Raw genomic sequence first — 21,721 nt, forward strand, 5'->3', positions numbered from 1 at the left:
GAGGGATAGAGGTGGATAAGGCAAAGATGGAAGTCATTGAACAACTTCCGCCTCCCAACAATGTGAAAGGAATCAGAAGCTTCCTTGGCCATGCCGGATTCTATCGAAGGTTCATCGCGAACTTCTCCCAGATCGCTAGACCCATCACACGTCTCCTAGCCAAGGATGTTCCTTTCAAATTCACAGATGAGTGCCATAAAGCCTTTGTTACTCTCAAAAAGGCACTCATCTCAGCTCCAATCATTCAACCCCCGGATTGGAAGCTTCCGTTCGAGATCATGTGTGATGCTAGTGACTATGCGGTGGGGGCCGTACTTGGTCAAACCAAGGATAAGAAGCATCACGCGATCGCGTACGCAAGTAAGACACTCACTGGAGCTCAGCTCAATTATGCAACAACAGAAAAAGAGCTCCTAGCAGTTGTCTTTGCTATCGACAAGTTTAGATCCTATCTAGTGGGTACCAAGGTCATCGTCTATACAGACCATGCCGCACTCAAGTACCTCTTTACTAAGAACAATGCTAAACCAAGGTTGATCAGATGGATTCTTCTACTCCAAGAGTTTGATTTGGAAATTAAAGATAAGAAAGGAGTAGAGAATTCAGTGGCAGATCATTTATCGCGCGTGACCAATACGAATACCCAGGACCTGCCGATAAATGACTTCCTGTGGGATGATATGCTTCTCAAAGTAACAGCTTCGCACCCTTGGTATGCGAATATCGTGAACTTCATGGTATCGGGGTATGTACCCCAGGGGAGAGCAAAAAGAAGTTAGTTCAAGACAGCAGACGCCACTTATGGGATGCACCATATCAGTACCGAGTCTGTGCAGATGGGTCACTCAGACGTTGTGCACCTATGACAGAAGGACAAAAGATCATAGAGAAATGCCATGCAGCACCATATGGAGGTCACTATGGTGTATTTCGCACTCAAGCGAAAATCTGGCAGAGCGGATTCTATTGGCCATCTATGTACGAAGATACAAAGAACTTCATCCGCAGATGTCCAAACTGCCAGAGGCATGGAGGGATCACAGCTCGCGACTCAATGCCCCTAAACTACAATCTTCAAGTTGAACTTTTTGACGTTTGGGGTATTGACTATATGGGGCCCTTTGTGAAATCCCAAGGATGCGAGTATATCTTAGTCGCCGTAGATTATGTCTCCAAATGGGTCGAAGCCATGCCATGCAGAGCCGCTGATGCAAAGCATGCCCGTAAGATGTTCCATGAGATTATCTTTCCAAGGTTTGGCACACCACGGATGGTAATCAGTGACGGGGGGTCACAGTTCATTGACTCGGCCTTCCGGAACTTCCTCAAGGAACTAGGGGCAAGGCACAACATCGCGACTCCGTACCACCCTCAGACCTGCGGTCAAGCAGAAATATCTAACAAGCAAATCAAGAATATTCTGTAGAAGACCGTGAATGAGATGGGAAGGGGATGGAAGCTGAAATTACCGGATGCACTTTGGGCATACCGGACAGCATACAAGACACCCATTGGAATGTCATCCTATCAGCTTGTCTACAGGAAAACTTGCTACTTACCTGTAGAGCTGGAGCACAGAGCACACTAGGCTATCTGGAGGTGGAACATGGATCTTAAAATAGCCGGAGAGTACCGCAAGCGCCAGATCTCGGAACTGGAGGAGTGGAGAGATAAAGCTTATCATAGTGCCTCGATCTACAAAGAAAGAACCAAGAGATGGCACGATAAGCGGTTGAAGCCTAAGAACTTCAATCCCGGAGACAAGGTATTGCTCTTTAATTCTAGGGTCAAGTTATTTGGTCATGGGAAATTATGAAGCAAATGGAAAGGACCGTATCACGTCATCGACACATCACCACATGGAGCCATCACGATACAAGATGACGATGGTTACGCCTATAAGGTAAACGGTCAACGACTCAAGCTTTTCCTAGACCATAATAAAGCTCTTGATGAGGAGATAGACGTGATTGACTTAGTTGATCCCGTACATACATTCAAAAAGAGCCATATAGGCCAAAAGGGCAGGTGGGCCCATCCTACCTCTCAAACTTATAACTCTACTAGTTGACCCGTGCAAGCTGGGACCCACTAGGGCCTAGCCTGGGCCGGCCGACCTATAGGTCGGCCGACTCTGGGCCAGCCCCAGTGAGGCCCAGCTTCGGGGCACAGCCTCCTTGACCCACCTAAAGTCCAACTCCGCGGGGCATGACAGCATTTCGCGACAAGAAAAGGAGTCTCGTACCCCTCTTCTTCTCTTCAGAAACCCTAAACTCCATACCTTGTTTCCATCTATTCCCCGAAATCTCCATTGCTATCCACTAGCATCCCACCATCATCAACCCATGGACGACAAGGAGATAGTCCCTTACATTGCGCCAGAATCCTGCCAGGGTGATCCACTTAGCCCTATGGAGCAGTACGTCGCTGAGGCTCTTCAAGAAGAAGCCTTCTCAGTGACCGCGACCTCGCCAGCAACGCCTCGAAGCAACCCCAGAAGGAAGGGCCCGAGGGATGCCAGGGGCAGGTCGGCCGATCACCTTGGTCGGCCGACTTCCCCACGAGCCTACTCGGCTCCAGGCTTCTCTGGTGGTTCTCCATCGCCTGGTGGAGCACTTCCAGCCGAGGTACGGCGAAGCAAACCACGGAATAGGCCCTCAAAGAAGAAATTGGAGGTTTTCGCAGTCAAGTTGTTTCAGGACGAACATGCACCTGGGCCGAGGCTTAAGCCTGATGAGGAGTATGTGCATTCATGGGTGACGAAGGAGGGCTAAATAATCAGCCACAACTACCGGCGCAACAAGATATCTCCTGATGAGCCACCTCTCCAACCACGCCTCACAATCTTTGGAGTAAGACCACCGGCCAGACCGGAAGACTATCAAGACAAGTCTGAGATAAAGAAACTTTCCAATGAGCTTACAAAAGCTCATATGTCCAATGTCAGATTGGACACATCTCAGCAGAGGTTGAGGGAAGAGGTCAGAGAGATGCAAGGGGACCTCGACCTCTACTTCAAGTTTCTTGATGAAAGGATGGATCGCCTAGTAGAGGCACTAGGAATCCAAGACTTTGAGTAGGGATCTTAGATAAGACCCCTCTCGTTATCATAGGATTAGTTGGGCGCTCGTTTTAATCAAGTCGTTTAGGTTTAGGTCAGTTTAGTTGCGCCCTAGTTTTATTTCAGGATTGTGAACTTTGGCTCCCCGGTGTTAATGCCGGCAGAGCCCCATTATCTTTCATATTTGGTTTGTTTTGTCTATGATCGAAGAGCAGGTCGAAAACAAGTGTGTGTGTGGGGGGGGGGAGAGATCCCATGACGCTACACATTTACGATCGTATTCACACGTCACGTGCACCTCCTGCTCTGACTCACGAGTTTGCACTATCTCACTTGTTTCCTCCCTTTAGCGTTTCTAAGCATGAGCATATGTTCTCAAACTCTTTAACCTATTTAAGAAATTAGCTAATAAGAGCTCTTGATAGATGCCTTGCATAAATGTTTTTCATACTGCGCATAAGTTTGTGAACCATATTTTATAGGACCCATGATGCTTGGTTGTTGACTAACGTGATATATCTGGTTTAAAGTTGATCGTTTCTCTCACGTTGACCAGATTGGGAATTTAATTTATAAAAACTGAGTTCTTGGTCTTATCTCTTTATCCACCATCCTACCAGAGCCATATGATACTATCCACTCGCAAAAATTTTGTCTCTTGGTTACATGTTGAGCTCGATCAAATTCTGTGACCCATTATGGTTTTACTTTATTTACGCATTTGATTTAAGGTGTTATGCCTAGATGAACTTCGTGCTCCTTAAATACTGTCTGACAATAGTATTCAAAAAAAAGAGAGAGATGAAAAGATGGCATGCCAAAGAAGCATGACCCAAAAGAGAGAGAGAGAGAGAGAAAAGATGGCATGCCAAAGAAGCATGACCCAGCAAATAAAGTCAGACATGAAAAGGTGCATATATTTATCTGTGCACTAACCTAATCAGTCGTAAATATGAGTATAAATCTGTGGATCCAATCTTTGATCTTGCAATAGATTTGAGCCAAGCAGATGACATTCTACCTCATCCATCGAAACTTCACATATACCATCAGAGCTGTGAGGTAAAATAAGGATAAATGCTGGTAAGAAGCTATGAGCGACTCTGAGAGACCCATGGAAGAGAGTAAGACCATGAACAATTTTTCTGGAAAAAAAATTCTTTCAAAAATCCCCATGTCTAGCAACATGATAGGATGACACTTGAAGCCAAGATCATTCCATTCTTCAACAACTCAAGATATCATGATAGACACATTCAAGTTCACAAGCAAGAGCAAGGTATGGAATAACTTTTGTGCAGGATATTCTATCAGGAAGCTACCACTTTACCTCAGTCCTGACCTTTACTCGGGACGAGCAAAGGGCCAAGTGTGGGGGATCTTGTTGACGGTCACTAACGACCAATTTTGACCATCAACTCCTGCACAAAAAGGAACCAAAATGTGGAATAAATGCTAAGATAGATTTATTTACTAACAGATTCTACAGATGATGTTCTAGAATATGTGCAGGTGATTTCCAGCTGATTTTACAGTATAATGGTGTGGTTTTATCCAGGACATAACATTCTAGCAAATCAGGACGCGACACATGTCAGAATGTGGAATAGATGGCCCACCAGAGCAAGAAAACCAGCAGTACAAGAGCCAATACCCGTGCCAATGACAAGTGGGCCCAGGAAGCAACACGTGGACCAAAGGGGAAGGTCAGCAGGGCAACTGCCAGGCCGGCCGACCTACTGGTCGGCCGACCAGGGCCATGGGCCCCACCGTCTCAACTTCGACACGTGGCGCTTCCCTGTTGCTTGCTTAGGTTGGTTTGCCCGAGATCAGCTACAGATGGCGCCCCCCTTGGCCGTGGCTCCCTCCTATAAATACAAGGGGAGGGGTAGAGAATGAACACAACACACATCTCACCCTCTCAACTCACCCTTCCTCCCTTACAGCTTGAGGCCTTTATCCTAGATGCTTAGGTAGACTAGGAGGTGTAGAAGAAGAGGAGGAGAGTGAGGAGGAGTCGGGGGAAGTGCCAAGTTTGTCGGCACTTTTCTCTACTTGTACCTCGACGGATGCTTATTCGGTTGTAAGTGTTCGAGACTTTTTTTGTTTGTTTATCTGGAATTAGAGTTTAGATCGCAAGTTATCATATTTGCCTTATATTAGTTGATGTGTATTCTAGTAAGTAGCATTTGATCTTAGCTTAAGACCGCGGTTAGAAAAGGGTAGTCTTGGCCAGGGCTAAGGTTAGTAGGGAAAGGCGTACACGTGGTGTCTAGGCTGGACTGTACCACTCAATTGTCTGATAGTCCCACGGTTTGTAGAGGTAGCCGGCAGGTGGTGACAGCCCTGTTCGAGCCTTCTAGTAATCCTCCACGTTCGGATATTGGATAGAGCATCATTTAGGAGCTATCGGTTTGTATAAGCCGGTCGACACCTGTAGCTCGAAGTATAACGGCGACGTGATCTCTTTCTAGACATAGATTCTAGATATAGAAAGTCCTCTCTTCTATCTTCTCCACATCGGCGTGTGTGTCCTTGGATGAGCTTGAACCCTTAGATAGCGTAGTCATGTTCCTCAGTGGATACGATACCCTGGAATACTCTTGGGTGAAAGCTACAGCGGTTTCCGTGCGCTTGCGGATTTTATTCATGATGTTACAAAATACCAACACACGGGTCAGGACTGAGCGCTCGGGGGCTGCCTGAGACGGCACCCGACAAAGCAGCAAGCCAGCGGAGCCATCATGGCTCTACCTCGCCGCCTGACCCAACGCGTCCCATCAGTAAAAAATAAAAAAAAGCACGCCCTGGGGCCCAGCAACCAGGGGCCGCCACGCACGCGGAACCCTCTGGGCGAATTTTTGATCTGCTCAGAGGCTCGGGGGCTACACCCGCTGGGTGCGCTTGTGCGCACCCATTGGATACAAAATGACAAAATAGTGAGGTCACATCACCTCCAGGAATAAACACTGCTGTAAGGATCACCGGGGAGTCCGACCCTAGAGGGGGAGGGGGTGAATAGGGTCGCTAATCGCTTTTTAACCTAGGGCTCAATCTAATTGCATAAGATAAACCTAACACGTCCTACACATGCTAGTTATGACTAAGGTTTATCTATGCTACTCTCTACTTACCCCTAAAAACATGCAACCTATAGCCAATCCTAATCAAACTAACTAGGAAAGTAAAGGCATGCAAGATAGAGTAAATGCGGAAACGTAATACGGTAAGTAAAGAGATAAGTGCAAGAGGGATGCAAACTCCCGAGTAGACACGGTCATGTAACGTGGTTCGGCACAAACGCCTACGTCCACGGGACACCGAGACTCTTCCTATCACCGTCTTGCACTACGCCACCAATGGCGATGCCGGCAAGCAAAGGCAAGTGCCCACAAGACACCGAGTCTCGTGCACCGCCATCGTCTCTCTCGGTCACCCGGCCGAAATCCACTACGGAGCTTCTCCACCAAGGAAGGGGCCTCCTCTTCCCCCGCACAAAGTGTCGTTGCCACTCCACACCAAGACGGAGGGTCACACGACGGATCACAAGTTGCTTGCCGCAGCAAGACTTCTCTCGAGGGAGCTCTCGCAAGAACTAATCCCTATTACAAGCACTAAGCACTCTCACAAGTGTGCTTAAGCCTATATGATGTACAATGAAGCTCTATGGTGGTTAGAGATGTTCTTGGGTGTGTGTGGGATGTCCAGCAACTCCAGCACTCTTCAAATGGACGGGGTGAGGCGTATATATAGGCCACCAAGTCTTGTAGCCGTTGCTCCAACGGTCAGCTGTAAATCTGCGTATCATCGGAAGAACCGATGCCTCTGGCAGGGGTAGCGTCGGTTCTTCCGGTCACTCATAAACCGAAGTAGCCGTTGAAGTTCTGACAGCTAACGTAGTGATCACCGGTTGAACCGATGCTTTGTACCGATGCATCACCGGTTCATCCGGTGCTTAAGAATCTTCTCCTGGGCGCTGACGTCATTGCACCGATGGTATGCTCCGATGCACCGTCGGTTGAACCGGTGCTGAAGAAACTTCTCCTGGGCGCTTGACATCGTCTCTGGTACAAAGGACACCCAATGCACCGATGCCCTATTTTGGACCGTCGGTTCAACCGGTGCCTATAGGCTGACTTGGCTTCGTTTCCCTCCTGCACCAAATATCCTAGCATCGGTTCTTCCGACAAGCGTCGGATGCACCAATGCTTAGGCATCGGTTCTTCCGGTGCTCCTGATCCGAAGAGCGGAACCCCTGTAGGGGTGGCCCTTCGGGCCTAGCTACGCCTATCTTCTCTTTGTCATCACTTGAACCTAAAAGCCTGGGAATGTTCATCTTAACAATCATATTAGTCCAAGTGTTGTGTGTGTCATCAATCGCCAAAACATTATATTGAAATATGGCATAGGAGGCCATTTTCGCTACAACTGCTCGCTGAACCCTCTGAGCGAGTCCCTGACACACTCAGTGGCTCGGGGGCTACACCCAGTGGCTCGCGCGCACCCACTGGAAAGCTGTGGAGGATCGGCGAAGCACGCTCTAGAGCAAGCCTTCCCATTGCAAAAACGGGACCCCCACGAGGTTTCTGTGCAACCTCGAAGGGGGTCGGGGTGTACTGATGAGGAAAAAAGTAACGGATACCCTAAACGCGCCTGTTAGAACCAGACCGACTGGGCCACGGCCAAGTTGGGAACGTAGGGAAGATAGGCCCAAGCAGAGACCCGACAGCTTGGGATGGCCCACCAAGACGGGGACACCCCGCTGCCCGCCGAAAGGGCTCCGTTTCGCCCAACCCCGACCTCTGCGAAGGAGTTTTGACTCGCCCGACCCCCGACCCTCGTGATCAGGAGTTCCGCCTCGCCCGACCCCCGACCCCAGGATGGGGAGTCGGGCAAGGGACAACCACATACAACAACAAGTCTCCGGGAGCAGGGAAGCACCCCCAGTCAAAAGGAGTCTGCAAATGTGACCCCGAAGAGACAGGGACATGACCACACCATGCCCCTTGTACGAACCAGAGTGGGCGACGGGTCAACCCGTCTCTTCCCGAGGCAGGCTTGGCTCAACCACTCCGGCTGACGACGCCAATAGTGAACACGATGACGCGCGCCACGCTACGACGTGACGAACAACCGTACGTGATAGTTGATGATGCCTGCAGCAGCGATAGTTCCATGCCCCCGTACTACCACGATCAGCACAGTTCCGCGCGTGGGTCGCGGGCCCCTCATCATCTAATCAAGGCCGGTCAGTATGACCCGATGAAGACCATAAATTGAGGGTAGATGGTAGGCAGGGGTCGGGAGTCGCCCGACCCCTATGTCCTTTTCTGTGTAAGCGTTCCTCCCTTGAGCTATAAAAGGGAGAGGACTCTCTCCGGATTGGGGGACCGAGAAAACCTCTCCGCATTCACCCGGTCACGACCCAACACACGCACACATGCGCACGCAACCCAGAGACTTGGGACCCTTGAGCTACAAACTTGAGTGCAAGAGCACGAAGATGTGGACGCCCTCTATAATCCCATTGTTGGAGCCAATCTTATGTCAGATGAGTTTGCTTTAGCCTTTTTGGGCATCTACAAGCTCACTCCAACAAATAGACAGCTAAAGAGACCTTCAGGTACTCTTACCAGCAGTTACGGGATACTCACAGATGTGCCATTTTGGCACTATGATGTTAAGGTCCGACTGAATTTACATGTCTTCGAAGATCTCAACTTCGATTTCCTGATAGGACATCCTCTTAAGGCTCTCCTTAAGGATGTTCCCAAAGACGGATGCCTAAACATCAAATTAGAGAAAGACACTGTCCACATCCTAGTGGATCGAGCATTAAAATGCTCGGTGGAGGATCTCCCTACTCCAGAACCAATCGAGGAAATAATGGCCACTTTCACTCTTGAGTCTTTCGACTTGGATCTCGAGGAGGATATCGAGGAAACCCCAGAAGAAGTCACTAAGGCAGATGAGGACTCTAACGAGACCTTCGAACTACCCGAGACCGAAAAGCCATCACGACCTCTGATAGAGCTGAAGCTTTCCTAAATAGTGATGTAGAGTCTCCCGTGATCATCAACGATAAACTTTCAGAAGAGGAGACACACAAGCTCATCACTGTCCTAGAAAAGCACCAATCAGTCTTAGACTATACCCTACAGGATCTCAAGGGCATCAGTCCCGCTCTTTGCACTCACCGGATTCGTCTGGACCCCGAAATAGCACCTTCTAGGGAACCCCAGAGAAGGTTGAACAATGCTATGAAGGAAGCAGTGAAGAAAGAGGTCCTCAAACTCCTAGATGCCGGAATAATCTATCCTGTTCCGCATAGCGAGTGGGTAAGCCCTGTTCAGGTCATGCCCAAGAAAGGAGGCATGACGGTAGTGGAAAATAGCAAGAACGAGCTAATTCCACAACGAACCATCACGGGATGGAGGATGTGTATAGATCACAGAAAACTCAACAAGGCCACAAAGAAGGACCACTTCCCACTGCCTTTCATCGATGAGATGCTAGAACGGTTGGCAAAGCACTCCTACTTTTGTTTCCTTGATGATTATTCTAGTTATCATCAAATACCCATCCATCCCGAAGACCAAAGCAAGACCACGTTCACATGCCCCTATGGAACGTACGCCTATCGACGAATGTCGTTCGGGCTATGCAACGCACCTCATCGTTCCAAAGGTGCATGATGCAATGCACTTGCATCGTTCCAAAGCTGCATGATGTCGTTCGGGCTATGCAACGCACCTGCATCTAGCGGGGACAAAGGTCATAGTCTACACTGACCACGCAGCGCTTAAGTACCTCCTCACTAAGAAGGATGCTAAACCAAAGTTGATCAGATGGATTCTCCTACTCTAAGAATTTGATCTAGAAATTAAGGATAAGAAAGGAGTAGAGAATTCAGTGGTGGATCATTTATCGCGCATGCCCTTTACCAGCACTCAAGACCCGCCGATAAATGACTTCCTACGAGATGATATGCTTCTCAAGGTAACAGCTTTGCACCCCTGGTACACGAATATCGTGAACTTCATGGTTTCAGGGTATGTACCTCTGGGGGAGAGCAAAAAGAAGCTAATCTATGAGAGCAGATGCCACTTATTGGATGCACCATATCTGTACCGAGTCTGTGCAGATGGGTTACTCAGAGATTGTGTACCCATGACAGAAGGACGCAAGATCGTAGAAAAATGCTACGCAGCACCATATGGAGGTCACTATGGTGTATTTCGCACTCAGGCGAAAATCTGGCAAAGTGGATTCTATTGGCCGTCTATGTATGAAGACACCAAAAATATCATTCGAAGATGCCCAAACTGCCAGAGGCATGGAGGAATCACAGCTCGCAATGCAATGCCCCTAACTTATAACCTTCAAGTTGAACTATTCGACGTGTGGGGCATCGACTATATGGGACCTTTCATAAAATCCCAAGGTTGCGAGTATATCTTGGTCGTCGTGGACTATGTCTCCAAATGGGACGAGGCCATTGTAACACCCTAATTTAAATTCTAGCATTTAATAATAAATTTAATTAGCTTTATTTAATTTTCTAAGGATTTTTGTGCTAGTCTTGCATTTAATCTAATTTTGTTTCACAAGGAATTAAAATTTTTCTAGGGTAAATATGTTTGTGCATTCATGCTGGAGCATCTCTTTTATTTGGTTGAGTGTATAGGGTTTGAATTCAAATTTGGTTTTGAATTCAATTAGAATTTGAGTGGTTTGTATTAGAATTAGAATAGAGAAGTGAAAAGGAAAGCAAACCCCAAACCCAACAGCAGCCCAACAAACAAACCAGCCCAGCCTTTTCCCCCGCGCGCCCGTGGCCTGCCCCTCCCGCACCGCGCGGCCCACGCCGCGGCCCAGCTCACCGCGTCCAGCGCCGCGCACGGCCCGCTCGCCCGCTCGCGTGACGCACCTCTCCAACCCGGCCCACCCGTCAGCCAGCCGTCGCTCACCCGCCCGCGCGTCGCCCCTCTCCTCTCGCTGCAGCCCGGGCCCGCCTGTCGGTCCCGTCCCTTTTCTCCGCCTCCCTCGCGCCGGCGCAACGGCCGAGATCTCCGGCCGAAACCCCCGCAGCCTTCCTTCCCTGCTCCCACGCCGAGATCCTCGGCCTTCTCTCTTTAAACGCTGCGGACCTCCAGAGCCCTCACCCTCCACGCCAAGTGCCGCCACCAACCCTAGCCGCCGCCGCCACATTGCTCCACCCGGAGCAGAAACTCTGTTCCGCCCCGGCCACGCCGCACCGCTGCGCCCCAACTCCTGAAAACCACCGCCGCGGCTTCGTCCCGACGCCAGGAACCTCCACGAAGCCTCCAACTGTGATCCCAGCCTATGTAGCGGCCGGATTTCCACCGAGACCCGCCGCCGGTGAGAAGCTCCGCCCGGTCGATTCTGCACCGCCAGTCTTCCTCCGGTCTTGCTGACCCCTCCCCTGGTTTCGCAGCACGACCCTGAAGCTGCCCGTGGGGATCCAGGAGTCCCGAGGACCCTTACAACGCCACCTCACCGAGCCCCGCCCGTGCGCTGCCACTCGTCACCGACGCCGTCGACTCTGCACGCCTTCACAGCTCGATTCGAACCTAGGTGAGCACCACACCGACCTGCTTTCCCTTTTGCACCTGCGGTTTGGCACAAACACGGCCTGAATGCACGCGCCGGCGAAGCCTCGCCCTGCCAACCCGCCGCCGCAGCTGCTAGCGCCGCTCCGGGCTTTCCCGAGGCCAGCTTGGTGCCAAGGCGTGTTCGCCATGCCGCGCTGAACACCCAGACCCTCGCATGGGTCGATTTGAGCCCGGGAGCACACGAAACGCCGAACTCTGGCGACTCCGCGCCGAATCCCGAGGCCATTAGATCTGAACCGTTAGATCCAGATCCAGCGGCCCAGAACCTTAGATACTGGTTCGGCCTATCACTTTTGTTAAAGAGTCCCTGGACTCTTTGCTTATTAACCCGCCATCCTTTTTAGTTCAAAACTAATTCCAGTTAGGTCCTGGTTTTAACACTTAGGCCCCTGACTTTTCTCAGATTGGAACCCGCAGTCTAGTTAAGGTTGTTTTGCACGTTAGCCCCTGGATCTAACATTTAATTATGTTTTAGTCCTCGGTTTTTGTAGAAAACCCCCTGGAACTCCAGTTTTCTTACAAATAGGTCCCTAGAACTTGTTTTTGGCCTATATTTTGCGTTTTAACTCCGTTTTAGGCGTTCTTTATGTCCACGCGATCTTTGTAACGCATAGAATAGTTTTAGACTAGTTTAGTGTGCTGTTTTTATGTATTGATGTGCTGTTTCTTAGCCTTTGTTAGTGTTTGCTTGTATGCTTATTGTTGTGTATTGTTTTCTGGCCATGTGTTCGTGAGTAGACGTTGAGCTACCGGAGGAGCCCCAGTACCAGTACCAGGAGCAGCCGTCTTCCGACCAGTTTGAGCAGCAGCAGGAGCAGTACGAGGAAGGCAAGTATAACATGAACAACACCTATCACTTTAAATACATTTTCATACTGCATTTTAATACTGTATGCCTATAAGGACTTTCCTAGCCACTTTATATCCTTTATATATATCCTTTGGGTTGCATTTTGGTTAGTTGTGCTAGGTGCCGCGCTATAACGCACTTGGTCCTTTTTAATTAATTTGATTAATGGTATATGCAACTTAATTCTGAGAGTGGCCCTCTGTGTGGCTTGAGTGGCTCACGTCTCATTAAAATTGGTTTTGTTAGAAACATGGTTTAGGGGGCCAGCACGGTGCTTACTGCCTGGTTGGCCACTCTCCATAAGGACCGGTTCATAGAGCGACAACCTGGGACAACAGCGCTACCACAAGACTGGAATGGGACGGTCTTGGCTTACTAATTAGGTCATTTTGGTTCAGGAGTAACTTACCGACGGGGCATGGGGGGTGGTGAGCTTCAATGGTGCCAAGGCTACGAGGCTTGGTCTGCGTACCCCTCGAGGTGGTTACCATCGTTGTGGAGCCTGATTCCTTAGCGGTTACACCTTACCAACGTGTCCTTTGTAACGGCCTCGTAGTGAGTTTGCTAGTCATCTCACCTAAGGAAGTGTGATGAACAACTAGCGTAGCTCACAACTTGTGGGTAAAGATGTGTAACCTCTGCAGAGTGTAAAACTGGTATATTAGCCGTGCTCACGGTCATGAGCGGCCCAGATCCTCCTTTTGATTAGTGGGGTTATCTCCTTCCGACGAGGGGGGTGCCTCTCGGGGTTACCTTGGTGGTTTCGGTTTGGTTCTCAGTAGTAACATGATTAATTTTGATTAATTACTATGTAACTGGGTTTATGGTAATTCATCCACTTGTAGTAAATAGCTTTAATAAAATTTTGCCAAGACTTAAAAGCTAATGCAGTTGAGTCAGCCAACCTTAGAGCCTCATAGTTTGTGTTATACTTGTTGAGTACAAGTTGTGTACTCACTCTTGCCTCTTCTCTACTTTTTCCTCTTGGATACGCTACTGCTGCTCAGTTCCTGCCGATGCGAGGGAGTTCGCTCAACGCTACCAGGACTACGAGGTCTTCTAGGCGTTCGTCTCCCAGTCGACGTCCCTGTGGCGCCCTGCTCAGCTTCGGAGAGTTTTTATCGTATTTGTACTTCACTTCCGCTGTATCAGACATTTTTTGTCATTAATATAAAAAATAACTTCCGTACTCGCTTTATTAAACCTATTACGTGATATGTGCTGTGATATACTGTTCATTCTGTTGTATATACGTGTGACTTGATCCTGGCACATATATGATTGCTCGGTTTATGTCCTTTTATAAACCGGGTGTCACAGAGTGGTATCAGAGCCGTATCGACTGTAGGACGAAAGCCTAGATAGAACTGGTCGAGTTTTAAGTCTTCTTCTCTCTCAGCCTTGTCTGCTGAAACTATTTTGCTATTATATTCCTTGAAATTCCAAGACTTTTACTCGTCTTGCCTTGATTTCTCTCTATAAAATAGTTTCCGTAGATTCTGGCCTGGAGTAAGTCGTCTGACCATCATAGGTGTAAGCTAGATGACCCCTTTATAATAATACGATAGCACGTTCTGCGACGCGATGTGTTAGTCGAGTTGTATGTTAAACTCGGCTAAGTTGTGAAATTTGTATGCTTGTTATTATGCTACATGTTTGATTTGGATTTTTGGTTGTTTGCATAGCTTAGTAGTTAAATTTGTTTAATGAAAATCAGTCTTAAGTTAAAGTAAATTAATTAATAAAACGAGTTAGATCGTTGGGGGTAAAACTGTCCACTCTATCCTGTCTACTTTATCATGCCTAAGTCTTCCTTGCAGAAAGATATCATATCCGTCTAAATTATTCCTGCAATATCTTTGCTCATACACCTTTTGTTCAAATCAGATGGTGAACACCAGGAGCACCGGTTCCGGTTCTGGCCAGCAGCAGGGTCAGAACAACCAGGGTACCGGGATGCCGATGCCTCCACCCTTGACTCTGGAGCAGTTCTTTCAGCTCCAGATGCAGATGATGGCCACCCTGAACAACACTGTTCAGGCACTGCAGCAGATCCACGCTCAGCCGCTGCCTCCTCCACCGCCGCAGACCCGCGACAGGCGTGCTGAGTTCCTGAGGGGTCACCCACCGACGTTCTCTGACATGTCTGATCCACTTCTGGCAGATGACTGGCTCCGTGCAGTGGAGTGCCAGTTGGACATCGCCCAGTGCGATGATCGGGAGCGAGTCTTGTACGCAGCAGGACAGCTGCGAGGGGCAGCTTTGGACTGGTGGGAGTCCCACCCAGTTCAGGACTGCGAGGCTCTCACATGGATCCAGTTCCGGGAGCGGTTCCGCAGCCACAACGTCCCCGCGGGCGTTATGAAGATGAAGCAAAAGGAGTTCCTTGCACTGAAGTAGGTAATCTCAGATATAATCATTCAGTGTTTCCTTTTGAGCTAATACCACCTTGTTCTATCCATCTGAACCATGAATTAATCCTTTGATATATATATATATATCTGTCTTTTTCACTTCAGGGGACAGTGACGGTCACAGAGTATCGTGATCATTTTCTGCAGCTTGCTCGCTACGCCCCTGCCGAGGTTGCGGATGACCGCAAGAAGCAGGAGCACTTCATGGAGGGTCTTGAGGACTACCTCCAGTACGCGCTGCTCAACCTTCGCTTCGACGACTTCAACCATCTGGTTGACAGCGCGCTCAACACGGAGCGCAAGTACCTGGAGATGGAGGACAAGAAGAGGAAGATTGTCCTCGTTGCTTCCGGCAGCAACACTCGTCCTCGCCTCCAGCCGCCCCAGCAGTACCAGCAGTAGTAGTACCGGCCTCCCCAGCAGTACCAGCAGAGGCCACAGCAGTACCCGCCTCAACAGCAGCAGCAGGCAGGTCAGGGCCTGAGGTTACCGGCACCTCCGGCTCGTGCTGCTCTACCAGCTCCGCCAGCGCCTCAGGCTTCATGGCAGGCAGCTCCTCCTGCCGGACAGCAGGCACCTCCTCGCGCATGCTTTCACTATGGCCAGCCGGGGCACTACGCCAATGCTTGGCCCCGGAAGGCACAGGCGGGACAGCAGGGGCCCCCAGCTCAGCCCAGGGCGCCACTTCAGGGCAGAGTGAACCACGTGACGGCCGAGTCAGCGGCCAAGGCTCCTAACGTGGTTATTGGTACGTTCATGGTCAACTCCCATCCAGCTACCGTGCTTTTCGATACTGGTGCTACTCATTCATTCATCACCAAGTCATATGTCGAGCAGCATAGTTTCTTTACCACCCCATTAAAGAAGTATCTGCTAGTCTCTTCACCGAGAGAGGAGTTGAGATCCCATATTGTTAGCCCTCGAGTCAGTATAGCCATAAGGGGGGCAACGTTCAGTGCTGATCTGAGGGTGCTAGACACCAAGGGTATCGATGTGATTCTGGGAATGGATACTCTTGCCAAGTGGGGAGTCAGAATTGATTGTGCTCATTGGGCTGTTCACTTGACAGCCTCGGATGGCCAAGAGATGACAGTCAGTGCTTCAGAGCCCTCGGGATTTCTTCATTAGATGGAGGCTAGACCCACGGACGGTATTCGCGTGGTGTCTGAATTCCCGGATGTCTTTCCGGATGATTTGCCAGGTATGCCGCCTGAACGCGACATCGAGTTTTCTATTGATCTCTTGCCTAGCACAGCTCCTATTGCAAAGTGGCCCTACCGCATGGGACCTATAGAGCATGAGGAAGTTAAGAAGACTATTGATGAGTTGCTAGCCAAGGGCTATATCCGTCGCAGCTTCTCTCCTTGGGCTTTTCCATTGTTGCTAGTAGATAAGAAGGATGGCTCGAAGAGAATGTGTGTTGATTATCGGGAGCTGAATGCAGTCACTATCAAAAACAAGCACCCACTGCCTTGTATTGAGGATCTCTTTGATCTACTTCGTGGTGCTTGTATATTCTCGAAGATTGATCTTCGCTCGGGTTATTTTCAGCTGAGGATCCGTCCTGAGCATATTCCGAAGATGGCATTCACCTGCAAGTACGGGCTGTATGAGTACACGGTCATGTCCTTCGGCTTGACTAATGCCTCAGCTTTCTTCATGCATCTGATGAACATGGTTTTCATGGATTATCTGGATGTCTTCGTGGTGATCTTCATTGATGATATTCTGATCTTCTCCAAGACAGAGGAAGAGCATGAAGAGCATCTGAGGCTCGTGTTGCAGAGATTGAGAGAGCACCAGCTGTATGCTAAGTTCAGCAAGTGCGAGTTCTGGATTGATGAGGTTCCATTCCTAGATCATATCATCTCCAAGGGAGGTATTGCAGTTGATCCGAGTAAGGTGAAGGATGTGCTCGAGTGGGAGATACCGCAGATGGTGAAGGAAGTCCGGTCATTCTTGGGCTTAGCAGGATATTATCGGAGGTTCATTGAGAATTTCTCCAAGATCGCGAAGCCTTTGACTTCCTTGCTAGAGAATAATGCGGCATTTATATGGACTTATGAGCGTCAGATGGCCTTCGATGAGCTGAAGAAGAGGTTGACTACGGTGCTAGTCCTTACTCTGCCAGACCAGAGCAAGAGGTTCACGGTGTACTGTGATGCTTCGAAGGATGGTCTTGGTTGTGCTCTGATGCAGGAGGGCAGAGTGATTGCTTATGCTTCACGGCAGTTACGTCAGCATGAGCTGAATTATCCCACTCATGATCTTGAGTTAGCCGCAGTCGTGCATGCTCTGAAGATTTGGAGGCATTACTTGTATGGGCAGCAGTGTGATATCTACACTGATCACAAGAGCCTCAAGTATATATTCACGCAGAATGAGCTGAACATGCGGCAAAGGAGATGGTTAGAATTGGTCAAGGACTATGACCTGGAGATTCACTATCATCTGGGTAAGGCCAATGTTATGGCAGATGCTCTGAGCAGAAGAAGCTATGTCAACATGGCCATGGCTTTCTAGATGCCTCCAGAGTAATGCGAGGAGTTTGAGCAGTTGAGTCTGGGTTTCTTGCATCATACTTTGAGTGCGACATTCGAGGCAGTACCCACTCTAGAGGTAGAGATCAGGCAGCATCAGAAAGAAGATGAGAAGCTGCAGGAGATCCGTGAGTTGCTCAAGAAGGGCAAGGCTCATCATTTCAGAGAAGATGATCAGGGTACCTTGTGGTACAAGAACCGGATCTGTTGCCAGATGCGAAGGATCTCCGGAAGTTGATTCTGAGTGAGGCTCATGATACAGCTTACTCTATTCATCCAAGCAGCACGAAGATGTATTATGATCTCAAGGAACATTTCTGGTGGTATGGGATGAAGCGTTGAGTGGCAGAGTACGTGGCTATTTGTGACACCTGTCAGCGTGTCAAGGCTGAGCATCAGAGGCCAGCAGGTCTGTTATAGCCTTTGAAGATTCCAGAGTGGAAATGGGAAGAAATCACTATGGACTTCATTGTAGGATTGCCTCGTACTCAGAAAGGGTACAACTATATATGGGTAGTAGTGGATCGTCTGACGAAGGTTGCCCACTTCATTCCAGTGAACACTACTTACTCCGGTGCTAGACTTGCAGAGTTGTACATCTCTCGGATTGTCTGCTTGCATGGTGTGCCCAAGAAGATCATATCTGACAGAGGATCTCAGTTCACTTCACGGTTCTGGGAGCAGCTCCATGATTAGTTGGATACGAAGCTGCGCTTCAGTACCGCTTATCATCCTCAGACAGATGGGCAGATAGAGAGAACCAACCAAGTGTTGGAGGATATGCTGAGGGCTTGTGCTATTCAGTATGGTACTAGTTGGGATAAGTGCCTGTCGTATGCTGAGTTCTCCTACAACAACAGCTACCAGGCTAGTCTGAAGAAGTCCCCCTTCGAGGCATTGTATGGCAGAAAATGCAGGACTCCTCTCTATTGGGATCAGATTGGTGAGAAGCAGCTCTTTGGCCCCGACATTATAGAAGATGCAGAGCAGATGTTACAAGCTGTGCGGGAAAATCTGAGGATTGCACAGAGCAGGTAAAAGAGCTATGCAGATGGCAAACGGAGAGACCTGACCTTCAGTGTTGGTGATTATGTGTACCTGAAGGTGTCTCCGATGAGAAGGATCCGCAGATTTAATGTCAAAGGGAAGTTAGCACCTCGGTATGTTGGCCCATTCAAGGTGCTAGAGAGGAAAGGCGAAGTTGCTTATCGCCTGGAGTTGCCCACCAACCTCTCAGGAGTTCATGATGTCTTCCATATATCTCAGCTGAAGAAGTGTCTACGAGTATCTGAAGAGCAGGCACCACTGGATGGGTTAGAGGTTCAGGAAGATCTGACTTACATTGAGCATCCGGTGAAGATTCTGGAAACATCAGAGAGGGTTACTCGGAACAAGCGCATCAAGATGTGCAGAGTTCAGTGGAGTCACCACAGTGAAGCTGAGGCTACTTGGGAGCGAGAAGATGAGCTGAAGAAGACATATCCAGATCTCTTTGCTAGCCAGCCCAGCTAAATATCGGGGACGAGATTTCTTTAAGGGGGTAGGTGTAACACCCGGTTTATAAAAGAACATAAACCGAGCAATCATATACGTGCCAGGATCAAGTCACACGTATATACAACAGAATGAACAGTATATCATAGCACATATCACGTAAAAAGACATAATAAAGCGAATACGAATGTTATTTATTACAATAATGACAAAATGTCTGATACAGCGGAAGCGAAGTACAAAAATACGATAAAGCTCTCCGAAGCTGAAGCAGGGCACCACAGGGACGTCGACTGGGAGACGAAGCACCTAGAAGTCCTCGTAGTCCTGGTAGCGCTGGACGAACTCCCTCGTGTCGGCAGGAACTGAGCAGCAGTAGCGTAGCCAAGAGGAAAAAGTAGAGAAGAGGCAAGAGTGAGTACACAACTTGTACTCAACAAGTATAACACAAACTATGAGGCTCTAAGGTTGGCTGACTCAACTGCATTAGCTTTTAAGTGTTGCCAAAATTTTATTAAAGCTATTTACTACGAGTTGATGAATTACCATTAACCCAGTTACATAGTAATTAATCAGAATTAATTATGATACTACTGAGAACCAAACCGAAACCAAGCCACCAAGGTAACCCCGAGAAGCACCTCCCTCGTCGGAAGGAGATAACTTCACTAATCAAAAGGAGGATCTGGGCCGCTCATAACCGTGAGCACGGCTAGTATACCAGTTTTACACTCTGCAGAGGTTGCACATCTTTACCCACAAGTCGTGAGCTACGCCAGTTGTTCATCACACTTCCTTAGGTGAGATGGCCAGCGACTCACTACGAGGCCTTTAAAAAGAATCCCGTTGGTAAGGCGTAACCGCGAGAGTTAGGTCGGCGATGATGGGGCCCACCTCCGGGGGTACAAGCACAGGAGCGCAATCCAAGCACAGACCAAGCCGGAGGAGCAGGGACCATTGAAGCTTACTACTCTTGCCCCGCAGGTAAGTTACTCCAAACCAAAAAGATCTAATTATTATGCCAAGTCTATCCCATTCTAGCCTTGTGGTAGCGCTGTTGTCCCAGGTTGTCGCTCTATGAACCGGTCCTTATGGAGAGTGGCCAACCAGGCAGTAAGCACCGTGCTGGCCCCCTAAACCATGTTTCTAAAAAAAGCCAATTTTAACGAGAAGTGAGCCACTCAAGCCACACAGAGTGCCACTCTCAGAATTAAATTCAAGTATACCATTAATCAAATTAATTAAAAAGGACCAAAGTGTGTTATAGCGCAGCAACCTAGCACATCTAACCAAAATGCAACCCAAAGGTATATATAAAGGACATAAAGTGGCTAGGAAATCCTTATAGGATGCAGTATTAAAATGCAGTATGAAAATGTATTTAAAAGTGATGGGTTGTTCATGTTATACTTGCCTTCCTCGTACTGCTCTGGCTGCTACTCAAACTGATCCGAAGACGGCTGCTCCGGGTACTAGTACTGGGGCTCCTCAGATGGATCAACGTCTACTCACGAACATATGGCCAAAACAATGCACGAAAATAAGCATACACACAAACATTAACAAAAACTAAGAAACAGTACATCAATACATAAAACAGCACACTAAACTACTCTAATACTGTTCTACGCGTTACAACGATCGCGTGGATATAAAGAACGCTAAAAACGGAGCTAAAACGCATTTTCTGGGCTAAAAACAGGGTTCAGGGGCTTATTTGCGAGAAAATTAAGGTTCCAGGGACTTTTCTGCTAAAACCGAGGGACTAACACGTAAATAAACCTTAGTTCCAGGGTCTAGCGTGCAAAAACGCCAAGGGTGGACGGCGGGTTCAAAACTGGTAAAACTCAGGGGCTAAAACGTTAAAACTAGGACCTCTACGTAATTATTTTTGAAAGGAGCTGGACCGCGGGTTAAATCTGAAAGACCCCAGGGTCTCTTTAACAAAATTCCAAGGCTGAACCGGTACGCGTGGATCCAGACCGCTGGATCTGGATCTAACGGTTTAGATCGGATCGGGCCACGATCTAATCGTGACCGCTGGGCTCGGATCGGAGGGTCCAGGGTAAAGGGGCGCTGGGCGGCGGCGCTCAGCCGCCGGAGCAGAGCTCCGCGGCGGCGAGCTCGCCGGAGCTGGCCGTTCGGCTGCTCCGGGGCTCAAAACGACGCGGCTTCGGGTCTGGAATGGTCAGCACGCTATGCGTGATCCACCTGGATGCTAGCCTGGGCTCGAGGAGGGTCGGAGCGGCGCGCGCTACGGCGGCGGCGGGGCTGCGCGGCGGTGCAAGAGCGGGTCTGCGGCGGACGGGCGCCTAGGGCGCGCGAAGGGCGAAAATAACCTGCGCAAATTGATTAGGGGGCTCGGGTGGTGCTCACCGCGGTGCAGGGCAGGCTGGACGGCCGAGTGAAGTTGGCGTCGACGCTGACCGGCGACGAGGCGGGCGCTGAGCTCGTGGTCCCGCCGGCGTAGGGCTCCCCAGGGCTCCCAGTCGCCACGAATCGGTTCACAGGGGTTCTGCAGAGATTGCCGCGGGGGATCAGGGGTGCAGAAGTCGCCGGTGGCGAGGGAATTGGGGCGGCGGCGCTTGCTTACCTGCGGCGAGGGGCTCTGCTCCGACTCCGGGAGCACGGCGGCGCGGCTTAGGGTTTTGGGAGTGGCGGCGGGGGTGGATGGGTGCAGGGGAAGGCTCGGGCCCCTATTTGTAGGGCGGCGGCCAACCTGGGCG

Source organism: Panicum virgatum, chromosome 4K (genome assembly GCF_016808335.1).
Source record: "Panicum virgatum strain AP13 chromosome 4K, P.virgatum_v5, whole genome shotgun sequence".
NCBI lineage: Eukaryota > Viridiplantae > Streptophyta > Magnoliopsida > Poales > Poaceae > Panicum > Panicum virgatum.